The following is a 20629-nucleotide window of genomic DNA, read 5'->3' as shown; positions in this document are numbered from 1 at the left end:
AACCTCGCCAGCATTTATCGTTCAGAGTCTTTTGGATTTTAGCCATCCTAACTGGGGTTAGATGGTATCTCAATGTGGTTTTGATTTGCATTTCCCGGATGCTGAGTGATGTTGAGCATTTTTTCATATGTCTGTTGGCCATTTGTATATCTTCCTTAGAGAAATGCCTACTTAGCTCTTTTGCCCATTTTTTAATTGGGTTGCTTGGTTTCTTCTTGTAAATTTGTTTGGGTTCCTTATATATTCTGGATATTAATCTTTTGTCAGATGTATATTTTGCAAATATTTTCTCCCACTCTGTTGGTTGTCTTTTAACTCTTTTAATTGTTTCTTTTGCTGTGCAGAAGCTTTTTAGTTTGATATAATCCCATATGTTTATTTTTCCTTTGGTTGCCCGTGCTTTTGGGGTCGCATTCATGAAGTCTGTGCCCAGTCCTATTTCCTGAAGTGTTTCTCCTATGTTTTCTTTAAGGAGTTTTATTGTTTCAGGGTGTATATTTAAATCCTTAATCCATTTTGAGTTGATTTTAGTATATGGTGGGAGGTATGGATCTAGTTTCATTCTCCTGCATATGATATCCAGTTATCCCAGCACCATTTGCTGAAGAGGCAGTCCCTTCGCCAGTGAATAGGCTTGGTGCCTTTGTCAAAGATCAGATGGCAGTAAGTGTGTGGGTTGATTTCTGGATTCTCTATTCTATTCCATTGGTCAGTGTGTCTGTTTTTATGCCAGTACCATACTGTTTTGGTTATTATAGCTTTGTAGTATAGCTTAAAGTCAGGTAGTGTTATGCCTCCAGCTTTATTATTTTTGCTCAGCATTGCTTTGGCTATGCGTGGTCTTTTATTGTTCCATATAAATGTCTGGATAGTTTTTTCCATTTCTGAGAAAAATGTCTTTGGAATTTTGATGGGGATTGCATTGAATTTGTATATCACTTTGGGTAGTATGGACATTTTCACTATGTTGATTCTTCCAATCGAAGAACATGGGATATCTTTCCATCTTCTTGTATCCTCTCTAATTTCTCTCAGCAGTGGTTTGTAGTTCTCATTATAGAGATTTTTCACCTCCTTGGTTAACTCAATTCCTAAGTATTTTATTTTTTTGGTGGCTATTGTAAATGGGCAGGCTTTCTTGATTTCTCCTTCTGCATGTTCACTATTGGAGAAAAGAAATGCTACTGATTTTTGTGTGTTGATTTTGTATCCTGCTACTGTGCTGAAATCATTTATCAATTCCAACAGTTTTTTGTAGAGGTTTTTAGGCTGTTCGATATATAGGATCATGTCATCTGCAAACAGGGAGAGTTTGACTTCATCTTTTCCAATCTGGATGCCCTTTATTTCCTTCTCTTCTCTGATTGCTCTGGCTAGTACTTCCAACACTATGTTGAATAGGAGTGGTGAGAGTGGGCATCCTTGTCTAGTTCCTGTTCTTAAAGGAAAAGCTTTCAGCTTTTCCCCATTCAGGATGATATTGGCAGTGGGTTTGGCATATATGGCTTTAATTATGTTGAGATACTTTCCCTCTATACCTAACTTATAGAGGGTCTTTATCAAGAATGAGTGCTGAACTTTATCCAATGCTTTTTCAGCATCTATAGAGATGATCATATGGTCCTTGTGTTTGAGTTTATTAATATGGTGTATCACATTTATTGATTTGTGTATGTTGAACGAACCTTGCATCCCTGGAATGAATCCCACTTGATCGTGATGAATAATTTTACGTATGTGTTGCTGTATTCTGTTTGCTAGTATTTTAGTGAGGATTTTTGCATCTATATTCATCAAGGATATTGGCCTGTAGTTTTCTTTTTTGGTTATATCTTTACCTGGTTTTGGTATCAGGATGATGTTTGCTTCATAGAATGAGTTTGGGAGATTTGCGTCCGTTTCAATCTTTTGGAATAGTTTGTAAAGAATCGGTGTCAATTCCTGTTTGAATGTTTGGTAAAATTCTGCTGTGAATCCATCTGGTCCTGGGCTTTTCTTTGTTGGGAGCCTTCTGATAACAGCTTCAATCTCCTTTATTGTTATTGGTCTGTTCAAATTTTCTACCTCTTCATGGTTCAGTTTTGGGAGCTTGTGTGTGTCCAGAAATTCATCCATTTCCTCCAGATTTTCAAATTTGTTGGCGTATAGTTGTTTATAGTAGTCTCGAATGATTCCTTGTATTTCAGATGAATCAGTTGTAATATCGCCTTTTTCATTTCTAATTTTTGTTATTTGAGTCTTCTCTCTTCTTTTTTTTGTTAGCCATACTAATGGTTTGTCAATTTTATTTATCTTTTAAAAAACCAACTTTTTGATTCATCGATCTTTTGTATTGTTTTTTGGTTTTCAATTTCATTCAGTTCTGCTCTGATCTTAATGATTTCTTTCCGTCTGCTAACTTTAGTTTTGGATTGTTCTTGTTTTTCTAGTTCTTTAAGGTGAAGTGTTAGGTTGTTCACTTGCCATCTTTCCATTCTTCTGAAGTGAGCATTTAATGCAATAAATTTTCCCCTCAATACTGCTTTTGCAGTATCCCACAGGTTTTGGTATGATGCATCATTGTTTTCATTAGTTTCAATAATTTTTTTGATTTCCTGCTTGATTTCTTCTTGGACCCATTTGTCATTAAGTAGAATGCTGTTTAATTTCCATGTGTTTGTATAGTTTCCAGAGTTTCGTTTGTTATTAATTTCTAGTTTTATTCCATTGTGGTCTGAGAAGATACATGGGATAATTCCAATTTTTTTGAATTTATTGAGACTTGATTTGTGACCTAATATGTGATCTATCCTGGAGAATGATCCATGTGCTGATGAGAAGAATGAATATTCTGAGGTTGTTGGGTGGAATGTTCTGTACATATCTGCCTATTCCAATTGGTCTAGAGTCTTGTTTAGATCTTGTGTTTCTCTGCTGATTCTTTGCCTAGGTGATCTGTCTAATATTGACAGTGGGGTGTTCAGGTCCCCTGCTATTATGGTATTAGTGTCTATTTCCTTCTTTAGGTCTAATAGAGTTTGTTTTATAAATCTGGCTGCTCCAACATTGGGTGCGTACATATTTATGATTGTTACGTCTTCTTGATGGATGAGTCCTTTTATCATTAAGTAGTGTCCCTCATTGTCTCTTTTTATGGTTTTTAGTTTAAAGTCTCTTTTGTCAGATATAAGAATAGCTACTCCAGCTCGTTTTTCTTTTCTGTTTGCATGGTAAATCTTTTTCCATCCTTTCACTCTTAGTCTGTGTGAATCTTTAGGGGTGAGGTGGTCTCTTGTAGGCAGCATATAGTTGGGTCTTCCTTTTTGATCCAGTCAGCCAGTCTGTGTCTTTTGATTGGGGATTTTAAGCCTTTTACATTAAGGGTTGTTATTGAAAGTTGTTGATTTATTCCTAGCATTTTATTGGTTGTTTGGTTGTCTTAGGTGTCTTTTGTTCCTTGCTTTCTTATTTACTGTTTGGTTTTTGTGTTTGTTGGTTCCTTAGGTTGTAGACAGCATTTTTGTTTGCTTGTTTTCTCTTCATGAATGCCATTTTTATTATACTAGTGGGTATTTATTTTTCTTGGGTTTTTATGGCAGTGGTAGTTATTTTTCAGGAACCAAACCCAGTACTCCCTTGAGGATTTCTTGTAAGGGTGGTCGTGTGGTAGTGAACTCCCACAGTTTTTGTTTGTCTGAGAAATATACTATTTGCCCCTCATTTCGGAAGGATAGCCTTGCAGGGTAGAGTATTCTTGGCTGGCAATCTTTGTCTTTTAGTATTTTGAAAATATCATCCCATTCCTTTGTAGCTTTTAGGGTTTGTGATGAAAAGTCTGATGTTAGCCTGATTGAGGCTCCGTTATAGGTGATTTGACGCTTCTCTCTTGAAGTTTTAAGATTCTCTCTTTGTCTCTGAGTTTTGCCAATTTGACTATGACATGTCTTGGAGAAGGCCTTTTTGGGTTGAATATGTTTGGAGATTGTTGAGCTTCCTGGATCTGAAGATCTGTGATTTTTCCTATACCTGGGAAGTTTTCTGCCACTATTTTGTTGAATATGTTTTCAATGGAATCTCCATTTTCCTCCCCTTCTGGAATACCCATGACTCGGATATTTGAGCGCTTAGGGTTGTCTGATATTTCTCTCAGATTTTCTTCAATGTCTTTTTTCTTTCTTTTTGTCTGTTTGTGTTATTTCAAACAGCCCATCTTCAAGTTCAGAGGTTCTCTCTTCAACTTCGACAAGCCTGCTGGTTAAACTCTCCGTTGTGTTTTTTATTTCGCTGAATAACTTCTTCAGTTCAGCAAGTTCTGCTACATTTTTTTTTCAGGACATTGATTTCCTTGTACATTTCCTCTTTCAGATCTTGTATATGTTTCCTCATTTCATCATGATGTCTAGCTGAGTTTTCTTGTATCTCATTCAGTTTCCTTAGAATTATCTCTCGAAATTCCTTGTCAGTCATTTCAAGGGCTTCTTGTTCTATAGGATCTAGAGTTTTAGATTTATCAACTTTTGGTGGTGTACTTTCTTGATTTTTTGTATTTCTGGTATCTTTTTCTTGTTGTTTATTCATTGTGGCAGGGGGTTTCACAGTCCACCGGTTTGAGACTAATGACTAAGTAGGATGTTGCTGTGGTTGCCAATTTCGTATGGCTCCCTCCGTGGCTGCTCAGTTGGCCTCTAGTGCCTTGTGTGTGTGGTTGCCTCGGGTCTTGGGCTTCTCCGGGGAGCCACCTTTCTGGTCAGCTTGGACTCTGCTGGGCTGGTGGATCACGTACCACAGGGTGTGTGATCTCTGTTGAGCTTTCACTTCCTGTGCAGGACTTCTCCCTGTTCCTTGTGCTCTGGCCCAGGCTGTTGGATCGTGCAGTGGCGACCCCACTGGGTGTGTGGTTTCTGTCGAATCTCCACCTCCCTGGCTGCAGGTCTCCCCACTCTGTGCGCACTGTGCTGGGCTGGGGTGTGTCTTCTGCAACCCTCGTCTATCAGCTGGGCCTTCAAGATCCTGCTCGGCACTGCCTCGCCCAGGAAGTCTGCCAGGTTTCTGGTAGGTATAGACGACCGGTCGCTCTGGGTGCCTTTGTAGCACTGTGTAGATCTTTCTTGGGACTTTTTCACCTTTGTATCCCCCCGGCATAGACCGAATCTAGCGCCCACCTGCAGCCAGCTCTCCAGCAGGTTCAAGCGGACCTGGGAACTCTCCTACCACACTATTCCCAACCAGCAATTGGTTAGGCTTTTTTCCAAACTGGTGGCCGCAGAGATGGTATCTGCTTCCCAGTAACAGGAAGTTTACCGGGGGCGGAGTCCAGGGTGTGGTGGAGTGACAGTCAGCCCGCCTGTACTTTCTTGCCCTCCCGACACTGGCCGGGGACGCCCCACGTCACCAGCCCCACCAGAGAACCACGGAGGGAGTGGGAGGGGAGGCCGGCCCACAGGCTCTGGAAAGCCCTGCGCCGGGCCAAGCATGTGGGAAGGCTCAGTGAGGGCCGAGCCGGGCGGAGCTGCCAGCACCTGGGAAAATCGAGGCAGCCCTGGGGCATTGAGTGAACTGGTGATGCAGGCGGGAGCCGGGTGGGTGTCAGCCCCCCGAACAGGGCTTGGCCAGGTCACTCACAGGGCTGTGCGAAGTCGGGTGCTCGCTCTCTGCCTCTGGTTGGTCGCCTTTCCCATTCTCGGCCGCTGCTGCCTCGGGCTGTTCAGTCGCGGAGCGGCTTGGGCGCTCCCAGGAATCTTCTTTAATGCCGGCCTGAAACCTCGAATCTTGAATAGGGCAGCTGGCCGCCTTCAGCGTAGCCCCGGCCTCCTGGATCCTGTCTGCATCCACAGCAGACCTGGCGCCAAGTTCCCTGTTTCGAGATTCGCTTTTGCAGCTAAGAAACAGTTCTTTTCTTGCTCCACACTTCAAAGCTGTTGCCTGTAAATGAGGCAGCCTCTCCTGCCGGGGGCAAAGTGGCGGTCAGCCCCCATGACCGGCCACCAGCAGCTGTGGTCCTCCCTTAAGAGATGGCAGGAGGAAGGTCCACAAGTTTCCTGGCTGCCTGAGGCCCAGTGGCCGCCTTTTCCACCTCAGCTACTCCACGCCAACCACCGCAGCCACCACCATCTTGAAACCCGGATTCAAGTCAGTTTCAGAGGTTAGGAAGTCCAAAGTCCAGGGAGCACATCTGGTGAGGGTCCTCTTTGGTGGTGGCTTTACAGCAATGCAGGGGTCTCACATGGCAGAAAATGGCAGAGCAGAGAGCTATTATACATATTTTAGGGTACTGAGTTGATTATTAATACTTGTGCAGAATGATTCATGGTTAAATCAGGATAATTAGCATATTCATTTACAAAATGTAACCTTTTCTTTGTATTGAGAACATTTGAACTGCTCTCATGTAGTCATTTGATATCATGCAGTAAATTAATGTTAATTATAGGTGCCTCCTTGACTGTACATCAGTAGAACTTAATTTTTCTAACTAGTTGTTTTGTGTCCATTAACACATTTTCTTACTATTCCCCCACCCTTTCCCAGCTCTGTTAACCACAGTTCTTCTTATGCAAAATAATATATTATTATCATTGTTGTTTCTCTCTCTCTTCCTTGTTTGTTTGTTTGTTTGTTTGTTTCATTCATTCATTTATTTTTTTAGCTCTCACTTTTGAGTGAGGACATATGGTATATCTCTTTCTTTGCCTGACTTATTTCACTTAATGTAGTTTTCTCCAAGCTTATCCATGCTGCTGCAAATAGCAGGATTTCATTCTTTATATGGCTGGGTAGTATTCCATTCTGTATATATACTGCATTTTCTTTATCCAGTCATCCATCAATAGACACTTAGCTTAATTCCATATCTTGGCTATTGTAAATAGAGCTGCAATAAACATGAGAGTGCAGGTATCCCTTTTACACTATGATTTCATTACTTTAGTTTAATTCCCAGTAGTGGGATTGCTGGATCACATGGTAGTTCTACCTGTAGTTTCTTAAGAAACTTCCATACTGTTTTCCATAATGTCCTAATTAGCATTCCCACCCACAATGGATAAGCATTTCCCATTCTGCTCATCCTCACCAGCATTTGTTATTCTCTGTCTTTTTGATAAAAACCAGTCTAACTGGGGTGAGATGATAGCTCAATACAGTCTTGTGAGGTTAAACATTTTTTCATACACTTGTTAGCCATTTGTATGTCTTCTTTTGAGAAATGTCTATTCAGCTCCTTTGCCCATTTTTTGATAGGAGTTTTAGGAATTGTAGTTTTCTTTTTACTATTATGTTCTTTGGGTTCCTAGTATATTCTATGTATGTAAAAATTTAAAAAATGTAAAAATTTACAAATGTTTACTCCTATTCTATAGGCTATCTTTTCATTCTTGATTGTTGTCTTTTCCATGCATAAGTTCTTTAGATGGATATAATCCTATTTGTTTATTTTTTCTTTTGTTGCATATGCTTTTGAGGTCTTATTCATAAACTTTTTCCCCAGCCTGACTTTTTGCCCAGTCTGACATGCTAAATTGTTTCCCCTGGTTTTCTTCTGGAAGTTTTACAGTTTCCAGTCTTATACTTAAGTTTTTCATCTATTTTGAGTTGATTTTGGTATATGGTACAAACAGGAATCTGGTTTCATTCATCTACACACGAAATTCCAGTGTAAAGAGGCTGATGTTTGCCTAATATATGTTCTAGGTGTCTTTATCAAAGATCAGTTGGATATAAGAATGTGGATTGATTTCCATGTTCTCTATTCTGTTCCATTTGTCCATGTGTCTGTTGTTATGCCAGTAGCATGCTGTTTGTCTAGAATAGTTGTGCAGTATAATTTGAAGTCAGATAGTCTGATGCCTTGAGCTATATATTTTTTCTTAGTGTTGCTTTGGCTATTTGTGGTGTTTTGTTGTTTATATGTTTTGCTAAAGAAAAACATAGGAGAAATAATCCAGGAAGTAGGGCTGGGCAAAGACTTTATGAATAAGATGCAAAAAGCTCAAGCAACAAAAGAAAAAATAACAAATGGGATTATATCAAACTAAAAATAATCTGCACAGCAAAGGAAACAATCAACAGAGTGGAAAGACAACCTATAGGACAAGAGAAAATATGTGTGAACAATACATCTGATAAGGATCAATATCCAGAATATCAAAAAAGCTCAAACAAGTATACAGAAAAAAATAAATAATCCAATTAAAAACATGAGCAAAGGAGATGAATAGACATTTTTCAAAGGAAAACATACAAGTGGCCAACAGATACATGAAAAAATGCTCAACATCACTAGTCATCACAGAAAATGCAAATCCAAACCACATTGAGATATTATCTCATCCCAGTTAGACTCACCATTATTAAAAATCCATGAATAACAAATTCTGGTGAGGATATGGGGAAAGGGGTACTCTTCTACACTGTTGGTGGGACTGTAAACTAGTACAGCCATTATAGAAAACAGTATGGGTATTCCTCAAAGAACTACAGATAGAACTACCATATGATCCAGCAATCCCACTACTGTGTATATATCCAAAGGAATGGAAAGCTTTATGTCAGAGGTATACATGCACTACCATGTTCATTGTAGCTCTACTTATAATAGCCAAAATATGGAACCAACCTAAGCATCCATTGATGGACGATTGGATAAGGAAAATGTGGTATATATATACAATGGGGTACCACTCAGCCGTAAAATAAAGTGAAATTCTGCCATTTGCAGCAACATGGATGAGTCTGGATAAAATTATGTTGAGTGAAATAAGCCAGATTAAGAAAGAGAAATACTGCATGTTCTCACTTATAAGTGGGTGCTAGGAAAGAAACTAAGAAAGAAAGAAAGAAAGAAAGAAAGAAAGAAAGAAAGAAAGAAAGAAAGAAAGAAAGGAAGTGGGAGGAGAGAGAGAGAGAGAGCGAGAGGAGAGAGAGAGAGGAAAGAAGGAAGGAAGGAAGAAAGAAACCACAGTAATTCACTGAACTTTCAAGTGAAAACAAATCTAAGGTTACTAGAGTTGGGGGAGAGGGAAGGAGGGGATTTTGGGAAAAGCCATAAAGAAAAATCATGGTTTGTAATAATGAATATGCTAACAATAAGAATAAATAAATAAATAAATATTTGCACAACAACAACAACAAAAAGAATGTCATTGGTATTGTGATGAGGGTTTTATGGAATCTTTTGATGGTTTTGGTAATATGGATATTTTCACAACATTAGTTATTGTAATACATGAACATGAAAAGTCTTTCCTTCTTTGGGTGTCTAATTTCTTTCATCAGTGTTATTTATTTATTTATTTATTTTTTACAGATCTTTCACTTCCTTAGTTAAGCTAATTCCTAGGTATTCTACTTTTAGGTAGCTATTGTAAATAGGCTTGCTTTCTTGATTTCTTTTTCTGTTAGATTGTTGTTGGTGCACAAAAACTTTAATGATTTTTATGTATTAATATCATATCCTACAGATTTACTGAATTTGTTTATCAATTCTAGCAGTTTTTTTATGGAGTCTTTAGGTTTTTCTATACATGGCCTAATGTCATCTGCAAATAGCAATAATTGGACTTCATATCCAATTTAGATGCCCTTTATTTCTTTCTCTTGACTGAATGCTATTGTTAGTATTTCAGATACTATGTGAAATAGGAGTAGTGAGAGGGGCAGCCTTGTGTTTTTCCTGTTCTTAAAGGAAAAGATTTCAGGTTTTCACCATTCAGAATGATGTTGGCTGTGGCTTTGTCATATATGGCTTTTACTCTGTTGAGATACCTTCTTTTATCCCTAGTTTTTTGAGAGTCTTTATCATGAATGGTTGTTGAATTTTGTCAAATACTTTTTCTATTATATGTTCTATTATTTCTTGAAGTGAACATTAGGTTTTTTTATTTTCTTTTTCTTTTTCTTTTCTTTCTTTCTTTTTTTTTTTGATGATTTCCTTCCTGAAAGTGGGGAGTTGAAATCCCTAAGGATTGGAGTTTCAAGATGGCGGCGGCTGCAGCGGCTGGCGCGGAGTAGCTGAGGTGGAAAAGGTGGCCACTGGGCCTCTGGCAGCCGGGAAACTTGTGGACCTTCCTCTGGCCATCTCTTAAGGGAGGACTGCTGCTGCTGGCCGGTCGTGGGGGCTCAACGCCACTTTGCCCCCGGCAGGAGAGGCTGCCTCATTTACAGGCAACAGCTTTGAAGTGTGGAGCAGGAAAAGAACTGATTCTTAGCTGCAAAAGCGAGTCTTGAAACAGGGAACACGGCGCCAGGGCTGCTGTGGATGCAGCCAGGATCCCGGAGGCTGGGGCCGCGCTGAAGGCGGCCAGCTGCCCTATTCAGGATTCGAGGTTTCAGGCCGGCATTAAAGAAGATTACTGGGAGCGCCCGAGCGGCGCCGCGACTGAACAGCCCGAGGCGGCAGCGCCGAGAACACGGAAGGCAACAAACCAGAGACAGAGCGAGCGCCCGACCTGGCACAGCACTGTGAGTGATCCCTGGCACAGCTCTGTTCGGGGGGTGGATGCCCACGCGGCTCCCGCCTGCACCACCAGGCCACTCACTGCCCCGGTGCTGCCTCCATTTTCCCAGGTGCGGGCAGCTCCGCCCTGCTCGGCCATCACTGAGCCCATTTGCTTGGCCTGGCGCGGGGCTTTCCGGACCCTGCGGGCCGGCCTCCTCTCCCACTCCCTCCGCAGTTCTCTGGCAGGGCTGGGGGTGTGGGGTGTCCCGACCAGTTTTGGGAGGGCTAGGAAGTACGGGCGGGCCAACTGTCACTCCACCACACCCTGGACTCCGACCCCGGTAAACTTCCTGTTACTGGGAGGCAGATACCATCTCTGCGACCACCAGTTTGGAAAAAAGCCTAACGAATTTCTGGTTGGGAATAGTGTGGCAGGAGAGTTCCCAGGTCCGCTTGAACCTGCCGGAGAGCAGGCTGCAGGCGGGCACTAGACTCGGTTTATACCGGGGGGATACAAAGGTGAACAAGACCCGAGAAAGATCTACACAGTGCTACAAAGGCACCCAGAGAGACCGGTTGTCTGTGCCTAGCAGAAACCTGGTAGACTTCCTGGGCGAGGCGGTGCTGAGCAGGGTCTTGAAGGCCCAGCTGATAGACGAGGGGTGCAGAAGACACGCCCCAGCCCAGCACAGTGTGCACAGAGTGGGGAGACGTGTGGCCAGGGAGGCGGGGACTCGACAGAAACCACACACCCGGTGGGGTCGCCACTGCACGATCTAACAGCCTGGGCCAGAGTACATGGAACGGGGAGAAGTCCTGTACAGAAAGTGAAAGCTCAACAGAGATCACACACCCTGTGGTACGTGATCCACCAGCCCAGCAGAGTACAAGCTGACCAGAAAGGTGGATCCCCGGAGAAGCCCAAGACCCGAGGCAACCACACACACAAGACACTAGAGGCCAACTGAGCAGTCACGGCGGGAGCCATACCAAATTGGCAACCACAGCAACATCCTAGTTAGTCATTAGTCTTAAACCGGTGGACTGTGAAACCCCCTGCCACAATGAATAAACACCAAAAAAAAGACACCAGAAATACAAAAAATCAAGAAAGTACACCACCAAAAGTTAATAAATCTCATACTCTAGATCCTATAGAACAAGAAGCCCTTGAAATAACTGACAAGGAATTTCGAGTGATAATTCTAAGGAAACTGAATGAGATACAAGAAAACTCAGCTAGACATCATGATGAAATGAGGAAAAGTATACAGGATCTGAAAGAGGAAATATACAAGGAAATCATTGTCCTGAAAAAAAATGTAGCAGAACTTGCTGAACTGAAGAAGTTATTCAGCGAAATAAAAAACACAACGGACAGTTTAACGAGCAGGCTTGTCAAAGTTGAAGAGAGAACCTCTGAACTTGAAGATGGGCTCTTTGAAATAACACAAGCAGACAAAAAGAAAGAAAAAAGAATCAAGGACATGGAAGAAAATCTGAGAGAGATATTAGACAACCTCAAGCGCTCAAATATCCGAGTCATGGGTATTCCAGAAGGGGAGGAAAATGGAGATTCCATTGAAAACATATTCAACAAAATAGTGGCAGAAAACTTCCCAGGTATAGGAAAAATCACAGATCTTCAGATCCAGGAAGCTCAACGATCTCCAAACGTATTCAACCCAAAAAGGCCTTCTCCAAGACATGTCATAGTCAAATTGGCAAAACTCAGAGACAAAGAGAGAATCTTAAAAGCTGCAAGAGAGAAGCGTCAAATCACCTATAAGGGAGCCCCAATCAGGTTAACATCAGACTTTTCATCACAAACCCTAAAAGCTAGAAAGGAATGGGATGATATTTTCAAAATACTAAAAGACAAAGATTGCCAGCCAAGAATACTCTACCCTGCAAGGCTATCCTTCCGAAATGAGGGGCAAATAGTATATTTCTCAGACAAACAAAAACTGCGGGAGTTCACTACCACAAGACCACCCTTACAAGAAATCCTCAAGGGAGTACTGGGTTTGGTTCCTGAAAAATAACTACCACTGCCATAAAAACCTAAGAAAAATCTAAACCCGCTAGTACAATAAAAATGGCATTCATGAAGAGAAAACAAGCTAACAAAAACACTATCTACAACCTAAGGAACCAACAAACAAAGAAACCAAACAGTAAATCAGAAAGCAAGGAACAAAAGACACCTAAGACAACCAAACAACCAAAAAAATGCTAGGAATAAATCAACACCTTTCAATAACAACTCTTAATGTTAAAGGCTTAAATTCCCCAATTAAAAGACACAGACTGGCTGACTGGATCAAAAAGCAGGACCCAACTATATGCTGCCTACAAGAGACCCACCTCACCCATAAAGATTCATGCAGACTAAGAGTGAAAGGATGGAAAAAGATTTACCATGCAAACAGAAAAGAAAAACGAGCTGGAGTGGCTATTCTTATATCTGACAAAATAGACTTTAAACTAAAAACCATAAAAAGAGACAATGAGGGACACTACTTAATGATAAAAGGACTGATCCATCAAGAAGATATAACAATCATAAATATGTACGCACCCAATGTTGGAGCAGCCAGATTCATAAAACAAACTCTATTAGACCTAAAGAAGGAAATAGACACTAATACCATAATAGCAGGGGGCCTGAACACTCCACTGTCAATATTAGACAGATCATCTAGGCAAAGAATCAGTAGAGAAACACAAGATCTAAACAAGACTCTAGACCAATTGGAATTGGCAGATATCTACAGAACATTCCACCCAACAACCTCAGAATATTCATTCTTCTCATCAGCACATGGATCATTCTCCAGGATAGATCACATATTAGGTCACAAATCAAGTCTCAATAAATACAAAAAAATTGGAATTATCCCATGTATCTTCTCAGACCACAATGGATTAAAACTAGAAATTAATAACAAACAAAACTCTGGAAACTATACAAACACATGGAAATTAAACAGCATTCTACTTAATGACATATGGGTCCAAGAAGAAATCAAGCAGGAAATCAAAAAGTTTATTGAAACTAATGAAAACAATGATACATCATACCAAAACCTGTGGGATACTGCAAAAGCAGTATTGAGGGGAAAATTTATTGCATTAAATGCTCACTTCAGAAGAATGGAAAGATGGCAAGTGAACAACCTAACACTTCAACTTAAAGAACTAGAAAAACAAGAACAATCCAATCCTAAAGTTAGCAGATGGAAAGAAATCATTAAGATCAGAGCAGAACTGAATGAAATTGAAAACCAAAAAACAATTCAAAAGATCAACGAATCAAAAAGTTGGTTTTTTGAAAAGATAAATAAAATTGACAAACCATTAGCATGGCTAACAAAAAAAAGAAGAGAGAAGACTCAAATAACAAAAATTAGAAATGAAAAAGGCGATATTACAACTGATTCATCTGAAATACAAGGAATCATTCGAGACTACTATAAACAACTATACGCCAACAAATTTGAAAATCTGGAGGAAATGGATAAATTTCTGGACACACACAAGCTCCCAAAACTGAACCGTGAAGACGTAGAAAATTTGAACAGACCAATAACAATAAAGGAGATTGAAGCTGTTATCAGAAGGCTCCCAACAAAGAAAAGCCCAGGACCAGATGGATTCACAGCAGAATTTTACCAAACATTCAAAGAGGAATTGACACCGATTCTTTACAAACTATTCCAAAAGATTGAAACGGACGCAAATCTCCCAAACTCATTCTATGAAGCAAACATCATCCTGATACCAAAACCAGGTAAAGATATAACCAAAAAAGAAAACTACAGGCCGATATCCTTGATGAATATAGATGCAAAAATCCTCACTAAAATACTAGCAAACAGAATACAGCAACACATACGAAAAATTATTCATCACAATCAAGTGGGATTCATTCCAGGGATGCAAGGTTGGTTCAACATACGCAAATCAATAAATGTGATACACCATATTAATAAACTCAAACACAAGGACCATATGATCATCTCTATAGATGCTGAAAAAGCATTTGATAATTTCAGCACTCATTCATGACAAAGACCCTCTATAAGTTAGGTATAGAGGGAAAGTATCTCAACATAATTAAAGCCATATATGACAAACCCACTGCCAATATCATCCTGAATGGGGAAAAGCTGAAAGCTTTTCCTTTAAGAACAGGCACTAGACAAGGATGCCCACTCTCACCACTCCTATTCAACATAGTGTTGGAAGTACTAGCCAGAGCAATCAGAGAAGAGAAGGAAATAAAGGGCATCCAGATTGGAAAAGATGAAGTCAAACTGTCCCTGTTTGCAGATGACATGATCCTATATATGGAACAGCCTAAAACCTCTACAAAAAAACTGTTGGAATTGATAAATGATTTCAGCACAGTAGCAGGATACAAAATCAACACACAAAAATCAGTAGCATTTCTTTTCTCCAATAGTGAACATGCAGAAGGAGAAATCAAGAAAGCCTGCCCATTTACAATAGCCACCAAAAGAATAAAATACTTAGGAATTGAGTTAACCAAGGAGGTGAAAAATCTCTATAATGAGAACTACAAACCACTGCTGAGAGAAATTAGAGAGGATACAAGAAGATGGAAAGATATCCCATGCTCTTCGATTGGAAGAATCAACATAGTGAAAATGTCCATACTACCCAAAGTGATATACAAATTCAATGCAATCCCCATCAAAATTCCAAAGACATTTTTCTCAGAAATGGAAAAAACTATCCAGACATTTATATGGAACAATAAAAGACCACGCATAGCCAAAGCAATGCTGAGCAAAAAAAATAAAGCTGGAGGCATAACACTACCTGACTTTAAGCTATACTACAAAGCTATAATAACCAAAACAGTATGGTACTGGCATAAAAACAGACACACTGACCAATGGAATAGAATAGAGAATCCAGAAATCAACCCACACACTTACTGCCATCTGATCTTTGACAAAGGCACCAAGCCTATTCACTGGGGAAGGGACTGCCTCTTCAGCAAGTGGTGCTGGGATAACTGGATATCGATATGCAGGAGAATGAAACTAGATCCATCCCTCTCACCGTATACTAGAATCAACTCAAAATGGATTAAGGATTTAAATATACACCCTGAGACAATAAAACTTCTTAAAGAAAACATAGGGGAAACACTTCAGGAAATAGGACTGGGCACAGACTTCATGAATACGACCCCAAAAGCACGGGCAACCGAAGGAAAAATAAACAAATGGGATTATATCAAACTAAAAAGCTTCTGCACAGCAAAAGAAACAATTGAAAGAGTTAAAAGACAACCAACAGAGTGGGAGAAAATATTTGCAAAATATACATCTGACAAAGGATTAATATCCAGAATATATAAGGAACTCAAACAACTTTACAAGAAGAAAACAAGCAACCCAATTAAAAAATGGGCAAAAGAGCTAAGTAGGCATTCCTCTAAGGAAGATATCCAAATGGCCAAGAGACATATGAAAAAATGCTCAACATCACTCAGCATCCGGGAAATGCAAATCAAAACCACATTGAGATACCATCTAACCCCAGTTAGGATGGCTAAAATCCAAAAGACTATGAACGATAAATGCAGGCGAGGCTGCAGAGAAAAAGGAACTCTCATACATTGTTGGTGGGACTGCAAAATGGTGCAGCCTCTATGGAAAATGGTATGGAGGTTCCTTAAATAATTGCAAATAGATCTACCATACGACCCAGCCATCCCACTGTTGGGAATATACCCAGAGGAATGGAAATCATCAAGTCGAAGGTATACCTGTTCCCCAATGTTCATTGCAGCACTCTTTACAATAGCCAAGAGTTGGAACCAGCCCAAATGCCCATCATCAGATGAGTGGATACGGAAAATGTGGTACATCTACACAATGGAATACTACTCAGCTATAAAAACGAATGAAATAGTGCCATTTGCAACAACATGGATGGCCCTTGAGAGAATTATATTAAGTGAAACAAGTCAGGCACAGAAAGAGAAATACCACATGTTCTCACTTATTGGAGGGAGCTAAAAATTAATATATAAATTCACACACACACATACACACACACACACACAAACCGGGGCGGGGGGGGAAGAAGATATAACAACCACAATTATTTGAAGTTGATACAACAAACAAACAGAAAGGACATTGTTGGGGGGGAGGGGGGGAGGGAGAAGGGAGGGAGGTTTTGGTGATGGGGAGCATTAATCAGCTACAATGTATATCGACAAAATAAAATTAAAAAAGAAAAAGAAATTAAGAAATAAAAAAAAAAAAAGAAATCCCTAAGGATTATTGTATTATTGTATATTTCTCCCATTAGATCTAATAATGTTTGCTGTATATACATGGTAATCTAGTGTGGGGTTCGTATATATTTAGAATTGTGATATCCTCTTGTTGAATAGATCCATATATCATTATATAATGACTTTTCTGTCTTTTTCTTCTTACTGATCTTGAATTTAAGTCTGTTCTACCTGCTGTGAATATAGGTATTCCTCCTTTTTAAAAATTTGCATTTGCAAGGAGTGTCTTTTTTCATCTCTTCACTTTTGTTTTACATGTATTTTTGCAGATCAAGTAGTTCTCTTGTAGGTAACATATAATTGGGTCATCTTTAATATTCCATTCAGTCACTCTATGTGTTTTAATGAGAAAATATACACATTTACATTTAGTTATTACTAGTAGATAAGGACTTGCTAGTCTCATTTTATTACTTTTTTTCTGATTGTTTTGTAGGTTTTTTTCCTTCCTATTTGCTCTCTCATGGTATACTTTTTCTATTAAGTGATTTTCTACAGTCATATATTATCATTTCCCATTATTTACTTTTTAGTCTGTCTATTTTAAGTTTTTGCTTTATGGTTACCATTAGGCTCACAGAGAAAATTTTATAGTTATAATAAATTATTTTAACCTTTTAATAACTTTACTTTGATCTCTAAGAAAACAACAGAACAACAAAGATCAAAGTGGTCTGTATTATCTGACGTCATTCCCTTCCACTTTTGACACTGTATTGTTTTAAGTTACATACTTTCATATTTCATCTCTTATTATTTTTTATAGATGTTATTATCCATATAGGTTTGTTTTATGGTCTTCATAGTAAACCTTTAAGTGTTTTACTCACCACACATACAGTATTAGAGTATTTGAATTTGTTTTTGTACTTGCATTACCAGTGACTTTTATACCTTCAAATGTTTTCTTGTAGCATCTTTTTCTTTCAAATTGAAGAATTCCCTAAAGGTTTTTTTTTTTTTTTTTTTTTTTTTTTTGTAAAACAGGACTGGTGTTGATGAATTACTTCAGCTTTTGTTTGTTTGGAAAGTCTTCATTTCTCTTTCATATTTCAAGGTTAGTTTTCTGGATTCAGTATTCTTGGTTGACAGTCTGTTTTTTTAAGCATTTTGAATATATCATCATAGTTTCTCCTGGTTTATTGGATTTTATTGAGAAATTTGCTGAAAGCCTAACCAAGGCCAATTAAATGTTACATGTTTTGTTTTGTTCTGTTTTTATTTGCTGCTTTCAGTACTCTTTTTTTTCTTTGACTTTTGATAACTTTCTAATGATATACCTTGGGGAATTTATTTTTAGGTTAAATTTGATTAGTGACCTTGAAGTTACTGTACCTGGATGATATCCTCTCTCTCCATACTTGAGAAATTTTCAACCATTATTTTGAAAAACATGCATTCTAGGTGTTTTTCTTCTCCCACTCATTTGATAACTCATATTAGGCATAGTTTATTTCACTTGATGGTATCCCATAAGTTCTGTAGTCTTATTTACTTCTTCCTTTTCTTTTTTTCTTTTCTTACTGCCCCCATTATGTAATTTTGTATGTTCTATCTTCTAGCTCACTGATCTTTCCACAGCTTTATTGTTTGCAGTTGGAGCTTTATTTTGAGTTTTTCAGTTCAGATAATGTATTCTTTATTTATAGAATTTCTATTTTATTTATTAATTGATTCTACTTTTTGTCTAGTATCTCAATCTGTTCCTGGATATTTTCCCAAATACCAAGTAATTTCTCACTCAGTTTTTTTTTTTGTTGTTGTTGTTATTTCCTGAAGTTGTTTAGGAAGATTAGTTTGAGCTCTATATCAGACATTTTGTAAACCTTCAACTATTCTGGGTTCATTACTGTAGCTTTGATTTTTGTTTTGAGGTGCCATATATTATATTTTTATGTGATCCTGTGGCTTTAAATTGATGGCAGTACATTTGATGAGATGGCCATCTCTTCTAGCTTTTGCAGGTGTTCTATGGTGGTGTTAGTCATTTAATTCCAAATACAGGAATTTTATCTCCTGTTTGCCTTTGTTTCTTGTTCTGGAATGAATATATAGTGAGCACCATGAACTAAAACTAATTGACTTTTCTGCCATTTTATCCCAGTGCAAGGAAGTTTTATTGCAAGGACCTAAATTTAATTGCTGACCACTTAGTCAATTTTGAATCAAGTGAAGAGTCCACTGGCACACCTGGCTGTGTGAATGATGCAGTCCTGCACTTGGTCTTTCCTCAAGGTTGTGCCCCCTGCAGCACTATGGTACCAGCAGTATGCTCTGTGTGTCACCCATACTGATTTGAATACAGAGCAGCTGCCTAGATTGTACCTGTAGTTGCCACTGGCAGTCCAGACCTCCTGGCACTCCAACTATTTTCTGTATAGCAAGGCTTGTGTGGGATTTTTGTGAAGATTTTCAAACCAGTGGACAAGGTGAATACCTACCTCCTACCTTCTCCTTTTCTGATGCAAGTTTATGTTCAGTAAACTTGTCTATGAGTGGTGCTATGCCAAACTATGGGATAGGATAGAGTGGTCTGTAGTCTGTAGTAATTTTTCCTCCCACTGGTCATTCTGTTCCTCTTTCTTTTCTTATTTATTTATTTATTTATTTATTTAATTTTTTATTTATGACTGACCAGTACAGAGATCTGAACCCTTTACCTTGGTGTTATAACACTACACTCTTCTAACCAAACAATGATGTTATTCTTTTTTCTGCAGGCTTAGAAAACTTCTCCACAAGTGGTCTCTATGCCAACTTTGTGTAGCATATGGGCAGTCTGAAGTGATCTTGTTTTCTACTGGTCATGGAATTTCTAACTTCTGGGTTCAGGAGAACTTCTTTGTGAATTGCTGTTATGCTGTTTTAGATGAGAATGAACATCAGAACCAATCTAGGGTCTATTTGCCACAATGCCTGTAAGACATTTTATAAATATACCAAAATTATGCTAATAAAAATAAGAGAAACCACTAGTTAGCTTCCAATGAATACTCAGTAAACTTAGTGTAAACAACTTTGGTCATGTTCAGTTTTTATATTATGTGGTGCGAGTATGGTTGTTTCCTTCTATTATTTATGATTTTTTTAAACATTTCTTAAATATTTTTGAATTAAGCTAAAATAATGTTATCTGCAGATGTTTGTTCTTTAGCTTTAAAAATTATAACACTGTGAAAGAAAACAAACTTTCAGAGAAAATCCCGATTTATAAATTTTTAATACAATAACAGTGAAAATTTTTTCATATACAAAACTTTATATATTAAACTACATGTGTATTCTGAGACAAGTAGTGAAACACATTCCGCTTAGTCAAGATATAAACTAGAAGGAAGAAACCAAGATAATACAAAATTAGTGAGCACTAAGAAATTGAATAATCCCTTTGAAGTACAAATAGACATCACATACATATCTAGACTTCTGAATATAAGACCTGTAATATTCTATATACAAATGTTTAATATTAAAATCTGAAAAATTTTAAGTAGAAATATATTCACTGAACACGTTTAGAAGATTTATATTTAATCTGTAAAGTACATACCTTTCTAGTCTTTAGAAAGGCTATGATACAATGCTTTATTCTAGATTATTAATAAGATCTTTACTTCTTTACTAGTTGTGCCTTGAGATGGGGCATTTACTATGCTTATTTACATATTTGTTTTGTTTTTATAGTATTATTTAAAACAAAACAAAAAAATTAAAATGATTAAAAGGAAATAAGAAATAGAACCTGTTCCACTCAATGGTAGGGAAATACACAAGTATTATCAATATTTTAAAATTCTGCTTATCATATTTTAACAAAACTATAATGCAAGCACCAAAAAATGCTCACTGAAGAGTATGTAGTAAAAAATCTT

The sequence above is a fragment of the Cynocephalus volans genome, chromosome 4 (genome assembly GCF_027409185.1).
Source record: "Cynocephalus volans isolate mCynVol1 chromosome 4, mCynVol1.pri, whole genome shotgun sequence".
In the NCBI taxonomy this organism is placed as follows: Eukaryota; Metazoa; Chordata; class Mammalia; order Dermoptera; family Cynocephalidae; genus Cynocephalus; species Cynocephalus volans.
This window is presented reverse-complemented; position numbering follows the sequence as displayed.